Here is an 18,790-nt window from a genome sequence, read left to right on the forward strand (position 1 = left end):
CTGCCTTTCGCCCGAAGACTGCTGGGATAGGCTCCAGCATCCCCCCGCGACCCTGACGGAGAAGCGGCTTAGAAAATGGATGGATGGATGGATGGATGGATCTGAAACAATTCTGTAACAAATGTAAAAAAAAAACAAAATAACTAATAAATCGGGTAAAACTTTTAATTTTACTTTTACAGTTACTTTTTCACAGCACAGAGCTTTTACCACTGAGTGATTTTACCAGATTAAATTATTTTGATCAGTTTTTAATGGAATTAAAGTGTTCTTTTAAAAAGACTTTACAGACTCATACAGTGTCTGAGAGAAACTGGCCAATGAAAGAGCACATTAGAGGGTCATCACATGGTGTAAAATGTCAATGATCCCTAATCTGCACTAATCCAGAGACTTTAAACTAAATATCAGTCATTTAAGGGAATCTTCATGTGCAGTACTTTCAAGCAGACTCAGCCGAGTCCTGAAACCATGTGCATCCAAATATGGTAGATAATTTGAAAAAGGAAGTGCAGAGAGAGCTTCATCTGTTTCTATATTTGATGCCAAACATGACTGGGTGAGAGATGTTACTGATTAGCATGCGAGCAGTCAGTAAACATGGTTCATCATGTTGTGTTAATGGGGTTTTAGTACAAACGGATCATCAGTTCTACTCTTAGAGGCGGTGAGAGGCCTGATATCAGATTTAACCCCTTCTGTGCTGCTCTGGACTCAAACTGGAAGGTGCACATGTGTGTTTCACTGCATGGTGTGATTGTCTGAGTGCGGCTGCGTAGGTTATGTGTCTGTTTTGATTGCTCAGATCATTTACAGTTTGCTTTCTAGTTTTTTCTTGTTATTTCTATGCAATCAATTTGTAATTTAGATTAAATCTAAGTAAAAGAACCGTCAGAGCTCAGTTGAGGTCCACTGTCGTCATGGAGCTTTCTGCATCACTGAGTTTCGTGATGTGAGGTGAAGATGTCATTGCCACTATTTAACTATAGAAGTCAGACCACAACCCTCTAAATAACTCCTCTCTGCTCTCAAACCTGAAACCTCTACTGGATTTCTGTGGCTGTATGACCAGTGAAACAGTGCTTAAATGTAGTTCATATTCCTGCTTCAAGGTCAGTCCACACCAACTCTCCTAAGGCCTGTCTGTCACTTAATGGATTGTCATGAATAAAATTCAAGCAAATTTTCAGTTTCACTCATGCAGCCATGTATAGGCTACATTTTATTGTTTTCAGTGCAGAAACAACCACAACAACTTGTTGAAGCTATTATTTGGCAAACATGAGACACTTTTGTGAGTCAGCAGTATTTGGGGGATTGAGTGCACTCTGTTGGATCTTTTTAGCATCATATAGGGGACACACTGTTACACTGACAGCAGAACACAAGAACTAAATGTCATACAGTGATCAGTACAGCGATTCTGAGATTTTGAAAGTTCAGTAGTGTCCACATAACATGGATCAGTTTTCACACACTAACTATATTCTCCTGAGCTTGTCCTGCAGAAATGCTCCCACTGTCTGCACACAGGACTGCAGTTTTTTGTTTGTTTTTATTTATTTCTCTTTGGAAGTATCCGTATACATGAACAGATACAAATGCCTTTACTTTTTACTTTACTTTTAATAACAGCAAAAACCTGTGAAATGTACTGTGTTACTAAAGTGACAGCAGAGCACGAGGCCTTTTAGCCCCTCCTCCACTGATCGAACCCACAAAGCTGAACCAACATGGAGAGAAACCACAATGACCGTTTTAACACCCGTGCTCGGAAATTCTGACACAGACAAAACACACCGTTTGTTCAAGAGCAGAAAATATGTTAAACTTCATTAAAAACAATGTTAAATGTAATGTTAACCATTAAGTTAATGTCATAATTGATAGTCATTTTTGTGAGGTTACTCTAGGCTTCTCTTGTCTTATAGACCGTGTTATGTTAAATAACACACTGCACAAATATGCCATATGTGTTCATATGTAGATCACAGTATAATATCTATGCAGTTCTGCAGTCAAAGCATGAAGGTCAGCACTGATGCCCTGGGGGTTGATTTCTGCAAATGGCTCTCAAGAAAAATATAGTTTATATTTTTGATGTTTTAGTGTGTTTTTCCATAAAGTCTTGCAAACTAGTGATAATCAGTTGTAATTAAAGTGAAAACACAATGTTTGCACTTGGTTGTAGTAAAAACTGACAAAGCATTAAGCAGCAGTGCTTAGCCAGTCAGTTAATGCTACCTTTTATGTGTATTAGCATTGTATGATTTTTTTTTTTTATGTATGTAAGCAGAAATGAAGCACCTGCCCTGCCTGTATGTTAGAAAAACAGAATTAGGTTTGGTTTCTACACATATCGACTGTACTGAGATCATTTGTTGACTTTTGCCACAACATTGATTTACAGCACTTTTCGGTCTTAACTGTCACCACATTTATCAATATTGAGATACTTTGCTGAGAAACTTGATAAAATACATGACATTGTTCACTTTAATAATGTGGTGTGTTTTTATATTGTAATATTGACATGTGAGCTATTATATATCGTGATAATAATATTCAAACTCTAACTGTAAATGTACTTCATTCTTCTAGTTTTACTTTATACATTTTACATAACAATTGCATAACTGCTAAAATAAGTTCTGTGTTGACTGTAGCCTCTTGACCTTGTCCCTCCACTTCTCAGACCATGTTGGTAGCCTTGGAGACCGACATCCAAGCCAGGTAGCCTATATAGACTCCTGCACCTGTGAATCCTGAAGTAGCGTCCTTACACCCACTTGTATATATTTCTAGGAAGAAGTAAAAATGTAAGCTCTAACTAACTGACCTGTAATCCTGTAATTATTGTTGTGTATGATGACTGTAACTTTCTAGGTGATGCTGAATTTGCTCTGTGTGCGCACAACTGAACATTACTGTGTTTCTGAAGTGATGAGCAGAGCATACGGCCTTTCAGCACCAACTCCACTTGTCAGACCTACAAAGCTGAAGTAACACATATAAACCACAATAAACATGTCAACAACCATTCTAGGAAATTCTGTCATAAATAGAAACACACAAACTGCTTCTTCAAGATAAGAAAAGATGATTAACATCAGCACAAACAGTGGTCAGTCATATTTCAGCTGTTCTCATATCTCCAGTTTTTTGTTTTTCAGTCTCTGGTATAATTTGAGAATGTCTGTCCTTGGCATGGTGTGTAAATGTCATGATGAGTGGAGGCAAAATTATGTAGAAAACAGATTGGTTATGTTGACTTACATTAAAAGTAAATTATTTTCTTTCTGTTGTAATTTTCAAAGATACACTATTCCAACTGCAGCAAATAGGTCTGAAAGCAGAGGCCAAACAAGGGAAAACATCAAGGGTATTAATGCCAGGTTCAAATAAATACGTGTGCAGGGATGTAGATGAAGGATCTCTCGTCTTACACTGTGATTAAACTGTAATTTGTTGTTTGTGTAGAGCACAGAGTATAATCTCTATGCAGTTCTACAGGCATTAAACTTCATCAAGCCAGTTTCTTTAGGCTGACTGTGCTGTCATAAGCTATATATGCAACCCCCCCTGGAGCCTCTTCCAGCTGTCATTGGGCGAAAGGCAGGATACACCCTGAACAGGTCGCCAGTCCATCACAGGGCAGTATATGCGAACTCTAATTCTGACTTTACTTTGTCTAGTTTTATTTGGTAAATGATTTCAAGTTAGTGCTGTATGTTGACTATAACCTCTTGACTTTATTTCCTCACTGGTCAGTCCAAGTTTGTACCCATGAAGACAGACCTCCAAACCAGGTCTATACAGTCCTGTAACAATAAATCTAGAAGGAGAGTCCTTAAACCCACTGGTATATATTTTTATAGGCTAAAACAAAAATGAATCCTTATGTAAACTCTATGTACCCTGCATCACCTACACCTTCACATTCTAACAGTCCCACGAGCACATTCTCTAAAAAGCCCATTTGTTGTATACTGCCCCCTGCTGTTTATCCCGTGTGCTGCTTACACATTCATGTTTACACTCCGAGGATCAGTCAGGGACACGTCAGAGACTCAGTAACAGACATCCACTCTTCTAGGATGTCTAAATATTATACTGGTGATTATACGGTATGTTATAGTGAACTGAAGCTCCTCAGTGGGAGTTTATTAGTACTGATATAATCACAGTGAGATTAACAATAGACGATAAATATTCGTCATCGCCCATATACAGTAACAAACTGTACAAATAGCTTGTTAAGTATTTAACAATAATTACTTGCTTATTAATTCTCTTCTTTTTTACTTCTTTTCTTTTTCTGGAGGGACTTGCTGTCCCTTTGCTGCTGTAACACTGAGAATTTCCCCATTGTGAGAATAATAAAGGATTATCTTATCTTATCTCATCACGGTGGTGTCTCCTGGCCAGAGTCTCCCATCCACCTCTCTGCAGTTATGAAAGGTCTCTAATCCATGTGCTCATCGCTGAAGATCTTAATGTTTTGCTCCAGTGTAGATGTAGTTCTGTGCTGATGTCGGCTTTTATAGTTATTTATTTTGTGGGTATTTATGAAGATAATATACATTAGTTAGAATATAACAGTTTGCTCTACTTTAAGCTTTAGATTAACAGTCACTGCTTTTCTCACATCTCAGTCAGGAACCATTTCCTCACAAGTGAAACAGTTTATAGTAAAACATCTTTCAATGTTGGATTTTTTTTTTTAAAGGAGGCTGAAGTCGTTTCTCATTCACCAGCTTCTTGTTCCACTTGTTCTGTTCCACCTTAAGTGGTGCTTGACTTGGCAGAATGTGCACCATTTAAGGTGGAACAGAAAAATTAAAATGAGAAGTGACTTCAGCCTCTCGACTTGGTGTTTGACAGGTTCTTCCTGCAGATTAAACATTTCAGGAAACCAGCTGGAGTGACTTATAAATGCAGATAAGTCAGTTTGTGTCCAAATGATCGATGTTCATCTTAAATCTTTCTCTTCGTCTTTTTGTCAGCTACAAGCTGGGCGAGACTGATATCTCCGTTGTTCAGACCAGCAGTCTGCACGTCAGTCTTCAGTGTTACAGGTTGATGAATTAGCAGTTATGCTTAACTCCAGCATTTCAGACCATTTATTGTGAAAACTGTTTGAACTGTGTGTTATAACGATTTTACAGCAAAGGAGGATTAAGATATTTTACCTAACACTCTAGTTGTGCTGTGGAGCCACAGCGGGGTAATAGAAGAGCCACGTGTTGCCGACCTGGCTTAGCTAAAGTGGAAAAAGCATTTTTATTACTAATAGTTCTGGGCAGAGCCAGCGCCACTGATGAGAATTTTGAGGCTGAAGTGTTGCTGAAGTTTTTTTATGAGGAAATCTGATTGACTTCGCTTCTACTTAGTCTACATTTTTGTTGGATATCAGGCCTTTGGGTGTGTAAGTTTGATTGTTGGTTATACAACTGATATACTCGAGTATTTGGCAGGAAATCCTGTGAAATTATGTGGTTTCAGTGGAGCTGCTGAGGACTGAGTGACACTATTCAAGTCCACTAATAAACAACAAATAATAAAACTGTAAATGCATCAGCTGTGGAGACAGAACTGTGGACAGAACAGCTTTTGACTGACAACAGTGAACAGCCAAGCTGAATGAGCTGCACTGCTGTGTCCAGTGTTAGAAGTAGTATAATTTATTAGTATAGATTAGTATACATTAATGTTTTAAAAGGTTCCGGTTATTAAATAATATTGTAAGTAATGACGTGTGAATCACCTGAAATTAAGTTGGTTGGTTGGTGTAGTGGTTAACATCTCTACCTTCTACGCTGTAGACTGGGGTTCAGTCCTCCACCAGGGCAACCACCCTACACTATACCAATAAGAGTCCCTGGGCAAGACTCCTAACACCACCTTCACCCACCTGTGTAAAATTATCAAATTGTAAGTCGCTCTCGATAAGAGCGTCTGCCAAGTGCAGTAAATGATGCGCAATCAAATCTTGATCTTCACCTCATAATACTGTTCAGATACAGTCGGTCGACCCCCTTAGTGAACCCGAGTCAAATACAGGTGGGTCACCTACTGATCTCCAGTCAGTTTTCACCATTTAGGTTCATAATAATGAACTTATTCAAACAGCACTTTACTGATCAGCGATCAGGCAGTGAGATCAGGTTCTGATCACCTGACATGTTACTGTCTCCCCAGTATGAATTATAAATACATGAATAGATAAAACCTATAAAAGTACAAACGCTTTCCAACACCCTGTTCGAAAACAGCTTACATGCACAGATTTAGATTCCATATAGAACATGAATATTATTTATGATTTGATCTACTGCCAGAAGAAAATGATTAAAACAGAAAAACAGTTTCACATTTTTATTTTAAGGTCTGCATCATGTAGACAAATCCAATACAATGCTGAAAATAATAATGATGAAAATGTGAGGTAATAAATTCGGTTCTCGTGATGCATTTACACCAATTTGACCAGCAGGTGGCAAGTCTGCGGTGTTTTGAGTGCTTCAAAACAATGAATCATTTTTGAATCGATTCAGTTGGTTCAAAGCTTCAGGAAGACTCGTTTCTCCATTACCAGGCAAATGGAGAGAAACTGAGTTCATACAGTTCAAGACAGGAACTAAAAACACAAACGTGAGAATAAAGACAGCATCAGAACAAGATTCACCGGGAGATCAACTAGAACTGCTAGGAAAGAACAGAACAAGACTTTACAAGGAACAAACTGAGAACAGCTCAACATGAAGAACATCAGGAGAAATGAGTAACAGAGGTATCAGGAAAAGACTGAAGAGAGAATGAACTCAGTAGGAGAGAGAGAGAGAGAGAGAGAGAGAGAGAGAGAGAGAGAGAGAATACTCTGGAGTGTGTCTCTGCAGGCTGAACTTCTGCAGGTGAACCACCTCCATAATGAGAGTGCTGATCTAGAACCAGTGTTTGTGATTATGATCATCATAAATGCAGATGATTTGAATCTGAGATCAGTCTCTAACTCAGAACTGCTTTATGAACACCAATCTTGCTAAAGTTGAGGAGAGAGAGGATGTTGTTCTGGACTGGTTTTCTCAAAAGCACCTTAAAAGAAAGATGATTCTTAAATGGTAGAGCGAGCATCACACTGAACACTCTCTCTCTCCTAGACTGGGTTGATCCTAACACACAGATGCTTTTGTGAAACTGAGTGTCCCAGTGTCAGGATGGCCCAGTGGCGCAGGGGGTAGTCCTGTCGCTTCAGAGCGAGAAGGGCCTGGGTTTGGTTAGGCAGGGCGACTGCAGTCCTTTCTGTATTGAGTTTGCATGTTCTCCCCGTGTCTGCACGGGTTTCTTTCAGGTTGTCTGGTTTCCTCCCACAGGCCAAAGACATGCAGCCAGGCCAACTGGACATGCTAAATTGCCCCTAGATGTGAATGTGTATGTCAGTGTGTCTGCCCTGTGATCACCCAGTGACTGCTGGGATAGGCTCCAGCACTCACCCCGACCCAGAAGGATAAGCGTGTTCTCCCCGTGTCTGTGTGGGTTTCCTCCCACAGTTCAAGAGATACTAAGTTGCCCCGAGGGGTGTGTGTATAATAATAACCAGGACGTGATTCAGGCCTGTTCAGCCCAGATAAATCTAGGCTGGTGATAAAAGCAGTACTAAGTTTTGGTCTCTGACCACGTTCCTCCGTATTTATGATGGTGATGGTCTCACAGTCAACCTTCCTTAACAGTGGCAGATCTAAAGTGTCTTCTGCCTTGTTGATGAATGTAAGTGACTTTCTTTAAATATTTTGTAGCATCTGGAGCTCCCCGTTGTCCTTGGTGCCAGATGTTTGCCTATTGGGCGTGTCTGTCCTCTTCTTCTACTTTTACTCTCTTAGTTTTGTCTTTTCCTCTGTCCTACCTTTTGTTTGCTTGCTCCTCTGATCTCAGCTCGTTATTAAAGCTTGTTGTGTGTTGTACTTGCTGTGAGAGTGAGCATTTAGTCCAAGTCCAAAGTATTTCCCATTAAATCTCACATGAGCCTGTTAGTCTGAAAACTCATCATTTGACAAGGGCTTCAGTGTCTTTATTCAAACATGTGGATTTAATGTTAATTAAATTGTATTGTTTTGCTTTGTGACAGATTCATGAACTGTACTTATCCACTACAGCAGAGCCTTATTTCAAGCTTGTAGCTGAACACAGTGCTGCTCATTGTGAGTGAGGGACATGCAGCTCGTCCCAGGTGAGTGCAGAATTGTAGAGGACTGCATGAGCAACAGTGAAGTAGTTTTTCCTTCTGTTGGTCTGCAGAAGACTCAAAGCCCTTTCTGAGAGCTCAGCTCGGCTCATATTGCTGCAGCATATCAGATAATTACGCTGCGCCAACACCGTTAAGCAATTTATAGACCAGTAATAGTATCTCAGTCTTTAAATGTATTTAAATAAAGGTAATTAATAACCCTAATTAGAGCTGATTCAGTAGTTTGACTGAAATTAGTCTAGACAGCTGTTTAAGGGCAGCCAGTAAGTTGTTTGTGTAACCCTCGTCTCTCTACATGGCTCCCCAGCTGGGCTCTGCGTTGTGTTTTGATGGTAATGAAAGGGACCAGGAAGCGCAGGAATGTGGTGTGATCAACTGGTGGCGCTGTTTTATTGACAAGCTCAGACAGCAGCTTGGCATTTCTTCAAGGAAGCACACAATACTGTCAATTCAGCAGTTTTCCCACTTCTAACTTACACTCAACGAAAGTCTCAGCTCACATTCACATTTTCCTCCATTTAAAATGTACATAGCACTCAATGGCATTCACCACTCTCATTAAATAAAACACACAAACTTCTTAAACAGTTTAAATTCCCAAGCCTGCATATAAAACAGGTCACACCACCTTTTCGCTTGCTATATTTACAAAAGAAAACACAAAAACAGCTTGAAAATATGCACTAATTTGGACCACTAACTGAACAGAACATGTTATCCAGTGGTAATCTGTGCAAAACCTTGATGGATGTTAGATGTTTTTAAAGGATTAGTTGGGATTAATCACAGAGCACAGTCGGCCTATCTCACCTTCAAGGAAGCCCACAACACTGTGTCTTATTTACTAAACAGCAACAATAAAGAGAAACAACGCGTAGCGCATGTACTTCCACCTAGCGGCCACGACTAGTAACAACACCTTACATTTGAAAATGATTTTCTCAATGATTTTTCCCATGAAAGGTAGATTTGAAATGTCTGTAATTACTCACTAGAGTTGCTTCTAGACTTTTCTTTTTTAAGAGGTTTAACAACCGTGCTAGGAAAATGCCCAACATGAGTGACGTGTTTACTTTCTGAAGTTTGTTTGCTGCTTTTTAAAAGTTTTCTTTTTTTAAAAATTGGTTGGTAACGTGTGAAGACTTCAAGTGGATCAACTAAAACTGAATTATTAATAGCACTAAACTGGGACATTTTAACCACAATACCTTAATGTGGTGATGCAGAGAACACAGGCTCTTTGGTGGATATAGATGTAGTAAAGGCTCGTCTGACATAGATTTAAGTGTTAAAGTATACAAACTCATTACATCTCTCAGCTGAAACTAATTCAGGGGCCATATATATAGATGACTTAGTTATTCAGCCATGTTGAAGAGTGTTCTGCTTTTGTTAATATTATTGTTGATGACGCTGGAGAAAAAAGATTGTCTAGCTTTATGCATTATTGTGTTGTAATCAAGCTGCCTGTCTTTGGAGATTTCTTTGCAGATCTGAGGTTTGGTTTTACGCCATCCGTGTTCAACCTTCCTACGTTCTCTCTTATGGAGCTGAACTGCAGCAGCGTTCCTCCGAGACCTCGTTCATCAAGATCTCATTCATCACAAGCTATGCAGCAAAGCATCAACACAGTCAGATGGTCTGCATGGTGCAGCACATTTTGCCCATGAAAAGTGCAGCTGTGTGTCATTTATAAACCTTTTCCTAAAGCAAATGTGTCTGTGTTTGATGTTTAGTGAGGACCACATTTCAAAGAAAACCATTTGAAAACCACATCCATAGATGATCATGACAGTGTGCACTCAGTCAAATGCTTGGAGTCCAAAAGCGGGACTCTTCAGTCTTACATTGTAGTAAACAGAAAACACAAGTAATTCTGGATTTTATTTTTTTATTTGAAATATTCTAAATCCATCCATCCATCCATTTTCTAAGCTGCTTCTCCATCAGGGTCGCGGGGGGGTGCTGGAGCCTATCCCAGCAGTCTTCGGGCGGAAGGCAGGATACACCCTGGACAGGTCGCCAGTCCATCGTAGGGCGAAATATTCTAAATGTATTTCATAATTATTTGCATTTTCTAGAAAAATAATGAATTTTGTTGAAACAGGCTTTTAAATGCCATTTATACAGCTCAATAAAAGTTCATTACAGGGTCATCAAAATGCAGTACATTTCAGAAAAAACTGCTTATGGTCTCTGATTTTACAGCCTGAGGTGGGAAAACAACAATATGTCCAGAATCACAGCACCATCTGCAGGACAGAGTAAGAACAACACTGAAGAAAGAATTTGTAGAGAATACAGGAACTATAACTCAGTAGTAGAGCTCAGTACTGACGTGTATGAATGTGTCAATGTGGGATTCTTCGTGTATTTTCATATGTTAATATTTTCAGTAGAAAAAAAGGATTTCAGTAGATTAGTCCTGAAGTGATTTCCTCTTTTACCAGCTTCTCTGTGATTTTACTTCCATCTGGATTGGCCATTTAACTGAAAAACTGTTGCTTAAAAGTTTCTTTAAATGTACTTCTAATGTGATCATTGGCTCCACATGAAGGAAATATATCAACATGATTACTATGTGTAAGTACTTAACTAACTTAATTTAAGTTGATATAATGTATGTCGGTGGCGCGGTGGGTATCGCTGTCGCCTCACAGTGAGAAGGACCTGTGTTTGAATCCCCGGCCGGGTGACCAGGGTTCTCTCAATGGGGAGTTTGCATGTTCTCCCCGTGTCTCCGGTTTCCTCCCACTGTCCAAAGACATGCAGTCAGGCCAATTGGACATGCTAAATTGCCCGTAGGTGTGAGTGACTGTCTGTCTGCCTTGTGATGGACTGGCGACCTGTCCAGGGTGTATCCTGCCTTCTGCCCGATGACCGCTGGGATAGGCTCCAGCACCCCCCGCGACCCTGTCGGAGAAGCGGCTTAGAAAATGGATGGATGGATAATGTATGTCATTTGTGTGAAACCAATGTACACAATTAACTCATTTAAAATGATCCATTTTGTTTTCAGTGCAGTGTTTTTTATCTCTCTGAATCTCCTGCTGTTTCTCCACTGAACTAACTCAGCAATGTGCTCATTCCAAATTCACGCTGTTTTTTGTGTTCGTATTCAGAACACGGATTAAAAAATAAGATGCTCTTACACTACAGCAGCATCTCCTACATATGAAAATAGAATTATAAACAGAAGTGGACAGGGGGCAGTAAGGGAGGGTGGTCTTGCACATGTGAGAGAGGATCGTAAAATATCACTAGGGGTCGCACATCAACAGACACTACTGAATACAGTGTAATGCTGCAGTATATACAATTCAACAGAATGCATAAACCTTCTAAACCACTTATCCTTCTGGGTCACGGGGTGCGATTTATACAATTAATAAAACTAAGCTATGCTACATCTGTGTTAGCTGTGAAGAGCTCTGTTGGTCTGGGGGAAGAAGCTGTCTCTGAGGCAGGTGATGTGCACTGTATTGCTTCAGAAGCATTTGCCAGAGGAACAGGACATGAGCTGGGTGGGAGGTATTCGAGATGGTACACTGAACCCTTGCCTGGCAGCAGAATGCCTAAGTGTCCTGAAGTTGTGTGAAGTCAGAGCCTGTGATGTTGGAAGCAGTTCTGACAGTTCTTTGATCATTTTAACTCTCTTTTTAATCTCCTAGTACCCATATTAAACACTTCTGGAAACAAGGGATGCTCAAACATTTATTGATCCTGGGTAGTAGAACTTCCATCCTCTCTACACGAGCAGCACATAAGCAGGAAGAGAAAGAATATCAGGTAAATCAGTGAAGCGAGATCCCACAGGCTGATTAAAGGGGCGATTATAATGGCAGTTAATAGAGTATTGTGTGTAGTCTGGGCATTTCAATCATATCTGATATTCTGGATGCGTCTGCCTGTTGCCAAGTGAGAGCAGTGTCATAACTGTCAATCGGTTGCTATAGCAATAGTTCAGGGTGCTCAGCGCCTGCAGTCATCACTAAAGATTTGCCTTCCTTTTGATTTGACTGGTCAGCACAGAAAAAAGTTTTGTGATATAGGCTTCCTGACCACTTTGAGTTTGTGTACCAGTCTTTTGCTCTGTACAAAAGGCAGCCGTGCTGAGCGCAGACATCGGAGCACTAAAACAGTGTGCAAAATGAGTCTCAGTTGTGCCTCAATCTGCAAACAATGCACCCATTGTGAAACCTCCCAAAGCTACAGGCTTTCATATGCTGGACACACTTTAGCACAGTGACAAGGCGGTGATTCCCCTCTGAGTTTTTCTATTACTCTATCATATTAAACCTAGATAACTAATCCAAAGTAAGTGATGTGGCTTGACATTTATACTGAGAAAGATGTGACTTTAATAAACAGACTAATATGTCTGTTTTCAACATTACCAGCCTCGTCTCACTTCAGACAGTGCAGACACTAAACTCCCAACCTAAACACTCAATTTATCTACCAAACAAATAATTATTTGTCTGCACTGGAAACGGCTTTTCCAGAGTAAAGTTAGAGATTAACAGAACAGACAGAAATGTATAAAACTCTGATTAGAAGCCATTAACATAATTTATGATAAAACACACAATTATACAGAAAATAATTTATAATTAATAACAATTGACCTGAACAAGTATTCTGCCTAGAAATGTATTTACTTTAGTGTATGGCAGGGGTGTTGATCTCTGGTCCTAGAGGGCCGGTGTCCAGCACAGTTTGGTGATTTAACTGCTCCAACACATCTGATTACACTTAACCTGCCATTTAAAAGATAAGTGGGTATGTTTGAGCTGGAAAACCTCCAAACTGGGAAAAGTCATTTCATTGACTTTTTAAACTGTTTGTTGTATAATAATGAACATATGATAACACAGCACTGTATAATGCAGCACTTTGCTTTATAAGTATATTTTGGTCACCAAATTACCACCGCAAGTCTTACGTAGTGCACTACGCAGGTATTTAAATACTGGCTCCTGCATCCCACAAGCACATAATATCACTAAGAATAGCCACGTGGGAATCCGCCATATCCATACTGATCAAATGGCCTGCATGTCTGGCTGCAGGAGTTAGAATTTTAAAACGTACATAGCAGAATATTTAGGGGGTATGGAGCCATTTGGGGTTTGGGTCTGATGTTACTTCTGACTGAAACACGGACATATGAAGAACGTAAGCCATTCTTTAATGACACCCTTTCGTCTTTTATATTGCCATTTTACAGTGAATCGTGTCCTAAGTACTTTACCTCAAACATGTGATATTAAAGTTGTTTAGCATGTTTGCTGTATTTTATTATATGACAGGTAGTTCCGGCCACGCAAGCTGATTGGTTGAGAAGCGTTCTAACGCTGCTGTTATTTCACCATAACATCACAGGTTTTTCACAAACACTGTATCACTCCGCTGAGACGCTGTTGCTAAGCAACGACTTTGACAGCTGTAAGAGACGCTCAAGCCATTTGAACGTTTTCACTTATTACTTTGCGCAGAAACTGAAAATGGACACTAAAGATGACATTTGACCTACAGCTGATTTGGTCAGCTCTGAAGATGAGCTGGCGCAGTGATACAGAACTCCGTTATTGTGAGCAGGTCATGAGTGAGCGTATATGGAGGACTTTACAACGGCTTTGAAAGCAGCTCAGCCAGTCAGATTTTAGGACCGGACGTTTCTGTGGTTAGTCGACAGCAACCACAACGAGAGATGTCTGCCTGCCGGCTCTGCTGCCAAGTCTGTTTTAGGACTTCCTGGTGTGTTTTTAATTCACAGTTAAAAACAGGAACATGGGGACAGCTCGGAACCAGACCTCCCCGGCTTCTGGGGACAGTCCTCATTGGTCCTCATGGCCTGTCCCCAAGAAAACAGGGACACCTGGTCAATTTACTTCACTGTGAGTAGTAACGTGGCTAATATTACCAGCACTGTTAAATTCCACATGACTGGTAAAAGTAAATGATAGACAGCTAATGCTGAACTGGGTCATGGTGTCTCTGCATTTGACTGCCTTTATTAATATTTCATCATAAACTGCTCTGAACATGTGTTTATGATGTGATGTACAGCTGCCAGATTCCATCCTGGAGGATACAGTTACTTGTCAAAGTGGAGTTTGTGGAGATCAATCCAGCCAATCCAGTGAGTGAGTGAATAAAAGTGGATGAGAAATTCAGTTTAATTTTGATTGTTAGTCCAATTACAGTTTGTTTACATTGTTTGGAGATTTATTTATTACATTAAAAAGGATAAACTAATGGTGGGTCTTGGTTTCTGAAGACTCTAAATGTGAAACGTCTTTGCTGTTGTGTGTTTTTTAAGCAGTGTGTGCATTTAAAACATTTTAATATCATAAATCTGTATTTCTTTTGAACAGTTGACCGTTAGAAGCCTGTAAAGACACTTCCCATAACAGAAGGAATATAAAGAAGGAATATTTCACTACTTTACTCTGAGGGCGGCCCGGAGCGGCTAATCGGGAGATTCGGGACGATTCCCGATGGGCCGGCTCATGTCAGTCTCGAGTGTGGGCGGCTGGATGGGGGGATGATTTTGACATTTATCCGTCACTTATCTGATCTTTTTACATTCATTCTCCGTTCAACTATCTATTCATTCTCCATTCATCTGACAGCGCAGCCCCTACATCGCAGGAGGTCAGATGGGTTCTACCATCTGAGGGAACCCCCCCCCCCACGTTTAAGTTGGTTGGGTCCGCGAGTCTCTTTTCGGGAGCGGTAAATTAAATGTAGCAGCAGAGCAGCGCGAAGCGTCAGTCGGTGGTGATGGAGGCAGGAAGACGCCAGGTGGAGCCGAAACGGCCATGTTAAAATAAAGAAAGGCGCTGGAAGAAGAAGAAGCTGCCAGATGTGCTGAATGAACAGAGCTGTTCTCCAGAGGACAGACCCCAGCTGCAGCCGGGGAAGAGAGAGGTGGGAGTGACGCTGTACTGTCAGGGTGAGGCTGCTGCGCAACGTTTGCAGTGTCAGCTTAGCGTAGTTTATTCTGTAGAGCCCAACACACACCACTAATCTCAAATATCCAGTTTCAGGCTGAGAATAAAGATCATTTAGAAGTGTAATATGTTTAATAGCCCAACTCATTAATGAGTGGTTTTGTAGCGTCTGGACCCCCCTGAAATCTGATTGGACCCCCAGGTGCCACCCCAGATGACTGACATGTCACAGCACCGCACGTCTTTTAGAAAAGCGCCTGGTGCAGTTTGTAAGCGGTAAAACCTGTTGACTGCTTGGCCCCTCCTGTGCAGGAGGTGGCGCTGTGTATCACAGAATTGTAATCCACCCCACTGAAGGAGGAGGAGGAGTCAACCGCTCAGGAAGCTCCTCTGACTTTGTGTCTGGCTCTGATGTGAGTATGAAGTGGCTTTCTGTTCAGAAAGAGCTGAACCCACTGCAGCAGCCTAGGGAGCTACAGGCGCTGTCGGACACAAGGTGGGCTGCCGTAATCTGAGGGACAGACTTCCAGCAGTTCTCAGACTGTTGCAGGATCTTGGACTTGAAAGAAGTGGCGATAGATGAGTTGAGGTGAGGGGTCTTCTTTCTCAGATAGATGTGCAGCTCACAGGGCTATTAGTGACCTTGTGTAAAGTTCTTGGTGATGCTAAATGTCTTTCTGACCTGCTCCAGTCCAGCACACCTGATCTAGCTAGAGCTGTGGAGCTAGTAGGTGCACTTACAGACACTTTCCAGGACTACAGACATGAAAAGTACTTTGGGGAATTATGGAAAGAGGTTGAGGAGCTGGCTGAGCAATGCAAGATTGGTGAACAAACACAATATAAAAGACATCCTAGAATCAGCTCAAGATGTCTTGACTCACTGGTGATGAGCACTGTAGGCCAGAGAAACTGTGATGATGATGATGATCTCCAGAGCACTTTTCTATCAGGTGATTGACCGTCTCATAACTGAACTGAAGAGGCGTTTTACAAAGAAAAGCTGTGAGATTATGAAAGTGCTGTAGTCTCTGAACCCAAAGAGTGCAACTTTTCTGAATGAAGAGCCCCTTTTTGCCTTTGCACAGACCTATGAGTCAGATTTAAGTGACCTCAAGCATGAGGTACATTTCTGACCTCATCTGGGAGTTTGTTCCAGCAGTTGGCAGCATAATGATTGAATGATGCCTCACCCTGTTTGGTTCTGATTGCTGCTTACTGACTGGTCCCTTGAGATCAGAGAGGTCTTTTGGGTTTGTAAACTACAAGCAGATCAGCAATGTCTTTTGGTCCAAGGCCATTCAGTGATTTTTTATATAAATACAACACTTTAAAGTCCATTCTGTACTCCCCTGATAGCCAGTGCAGTGATTTGAGGTAATGTTTTCAGATCTCTTAGTTCTCATAAGACCTCTATCAGCTGCATTTTGAAGAAGCTGTCTGAGTGTGGACTTGGGAGGGCCAGTAAAGAGACCATTGCAGTAGTCCGGCCTGCTGAAGACAAATGAATTAGTTTTTCTTGGTCTTGTTGTGATGTGAATTTTTTACCTTTGATATATTCTTGAGACAGTAAAATGTTGATTCCGTTATTACTTTTACATGACTGTGTATATTCAGATCTGAATGAATTATTATGCAGAGATTTCTGGCTGAGAGTTCTGTGTCTTTATTTTGTGCAGACAGTATTCAGAATATAGAAATTCTGTTCTGAATTCAGCGTTTTAGTAAAATGCTAAATAAAAACCTCGTTGTCTTGAGGTCTACTGTCTTACAGAGCTTTCTGCGTTGCATCACTGAGTTTCATTTCCTCATTAGCTGAAGATGTAATTGCCACTGATTTCCAACAAAGTCAAACCTCAACTGTCTAAATAACTTCCCTCTGCTCTAAAGCCTCAGACATTATATTCCTAGACTGACTACGTGACCCATGAGATAGGACTGTTTTTCTGTGTCTGTCTTTGTGGTTATGCTTTACATGCAAGCACAGGATGCTGGGCCTCTACCTCTGAGCTCCATGGCTCTGCTCGTTTGGCAGGAATGAGACACTGCCTGTGAGAATCGTTCACAAACACACAGGGATGGGATGCAATGGAATATACTGTAACTGTATTACAATCTAACGGAGGTATTTGGAATACATATTCAGACTACAGAAATTAAGTATGTGTAGGTCGGGGCAATATAACAATATTTATCATTCTCATTATAAATTAAATCATGATGTGTCACAATATGCTTTTCTGAGCATGTCATGATATCATCAGATATTAAGGTCAGTGGTACTGAGCTCTGCTACAGCCTGAATAGACTTATAAAATCAGTGTGAATGGACTAATAGAATTAATTTACTCCTTAAAATCCCAGGCTTTTTACATACTAAAGCTTATTATTCATTAAGAACAGGGACTTCAATGTAACCTGGCTGAGCTATTCTTAGTGTGTAATTAAACTTTGGCCCTGCTGGTGCGCCTTGGCCATTTGAGGGGTTAACCTCAGTGTTACTAAACTCTTTTAAGGAATGATGGAACTTAATAGTCTCCTCAGTAGTGCACAAGTTCACAAGTGATATACTTGGTATCAGTGTTATGCTGGACTGCGTTGCCTTGGAAAGTAACATACGGCATTAAGTGAAAATCACAAAGCTACTCGCTTTATAGTCTAATTTGCAAGCCTTTTTATTGGGATATGTCAAATTGTTTAGTTCATGAGACAACAGTGGAATTGTGGGAGCAGCAATGGAATGAAGTAGGTGAGGAGATTAGCGATAATTTTGTATAAATTTTTAATGAAACATATTAACACATCATATCATAAAGAAAACTGCCAACCAGTAATAGTGAAGAACAGATTGAACTAAATAAATGACAGCAGTAGAGTTTTTTCACATGCTTTATCAATATGTATTGTAAATGCATTCTGAATGTTTTTATGTAATGAATACAATACTGAATACAGTTAGAACTATTTATCCAGTGTTCACCGATTGTGACTTTTTCAAGGTATTTTGCAGTGCAGTGCTTCTTATATTCTCTACACTGAGTAGTGATAAATCATCGTTCTCCTACACAGATTAGTCCTAACTGAACTTTTACACATCATGATGAAGAGATTCTTGGAGAAAAGTGCTGTAAGCAGCTCTACTGTAGGGCAGTACAGCGATTCTGAGATTTGTCTAGTGTTGATTAGTGATAACACTAATTGGCTTTGACACATTTATCATGTTCTCCTGAGCCTGCTGTGCTGAAATGCCCCTCCTGGCTGTACACAGTACTGCAGACAACAGCTCAGAATTATAAAACAGTGAGTGTCTTTGTTTTAGGTGTGTTCTGTTCATTACACACTGATTGCTGATTAAAGCTGAATATGAATACAATAGAGAACCATACGTACCTTCTAGTGTCATTTCTTGAGTGTAACTTCTTCTTGAGCACTGCTCTGTGGCCACTGTTATCAGATCTTTCCCTGTGAGTCACAAACTCACATACAAATGTCTCTGTTACACTTTTGTTGCCATCACATGTGTCATACAGTGACATTTACTAGAACAGTAATCACAACTATGTTTCAGCAATATGGATTTTGCTTC

At 40.5% G+C, this 18,790-nt stretch overlaps 1 protein-coding gene and 1 long non-coding RNA gene across 3 annotated transcripts in view; one reads left to right on the forward strand and one right to left on the reverse strand.

The window, feature by feature from the left end:
• LOC108415343 (carcinoembryonic antigen-related cell adhesion molecule 5-like) overlaps positions 1–18,790 on the reverse strand; it is a 653,433-nt gene that overhangs the window by 470,176 nt on the left and 164,467 nt on the right. The window lies entirely within an intron of this gene.
• LOC119266042 lies at positions 14,112–14,732 on the forward strand. Its single transcript, XR_005131827.1, has 3 exons — positions 14,112–14,145; positions 14,318–14,390; positions 14,626–14,732. It is a non-coding gene; the product is annotated as an uncharacterized LOC119266042 (long non-coding RNA).

The sequence above is a fragment of the Pygocentrus nattereri genome, chromosome 2 (genome assembly GCF_015220715.1).
Source record: "Pygocentrus nattereri isolate fPygNat1 chromosome 2, fPygNat1.pri, whole genome shotgun sequence".
NCBI classification, from domain to species: domain Eukaryota; kingdom Metazoa; phylum Chordata; class Actinopteri; order Characiformes; family Serrasalmidae; genus Pygocentrus; species Pygocentrus nattereri.